The following is a 465-nucleotide window of genomic DNA, read 5'->3' as shown; positions in this document are numbered from 1 at the left end:
AAAAACATTTTGTATTTCTATCACTGAGTAGATGATCTAATCGTTAACTCTGGAGGAAAGCAGTCTCAAAGGTTGTCATTCCCATTTTATGGAGGCAGAAACTGAGGCAGTGAGCTAGCTGTGTATGCACCTCAGCCCTACACAGGCAGCTCCCTGAGGGCCCTGGCTGCTGCTCTGCAGGAGCCATGCTGTGCCTTGACATGCGGACAGATTTAAAAAAAAAAAAAGATAATCTACCAGCACCAGACTCCTCCGGAAAGATCACTTAACTCACTCTGTTTCCTTGGGGTTCCTCAAGCTACCATTACAGTGTGCCATGATATGAGAGAGAGAGAGAGAGAGAGAGAGAGAGAGAGAGAGAGAGAGAGAGAGGGCACATGCATGCATATGTGTGTATGCAGAGGCCAGAGGTTGCTTCCCTTTAGTCTTTGAGACAGGGTTTCTCACTGAACCCTGGAGCTCACC

The sequence above is a fragment of the Microtus ochrogaster genome, chromosome 10 (assembly GCF_000317375.1).
Source record: "Microtus ochrogaster isolate Prairie Vole_2 chromosome 10, MicOch1.0, whole genome shotgun sequence".
In the NCBI taxonomy this organism is placed as follows: Eukaryota; Metazoa; Chordata; class Mammalia; order Rodentia; family Cricetidae; genus Microtus; species Microtus ochrogaster.
This window is presented reverse-complemented; position numbering follows the sequence as displayed.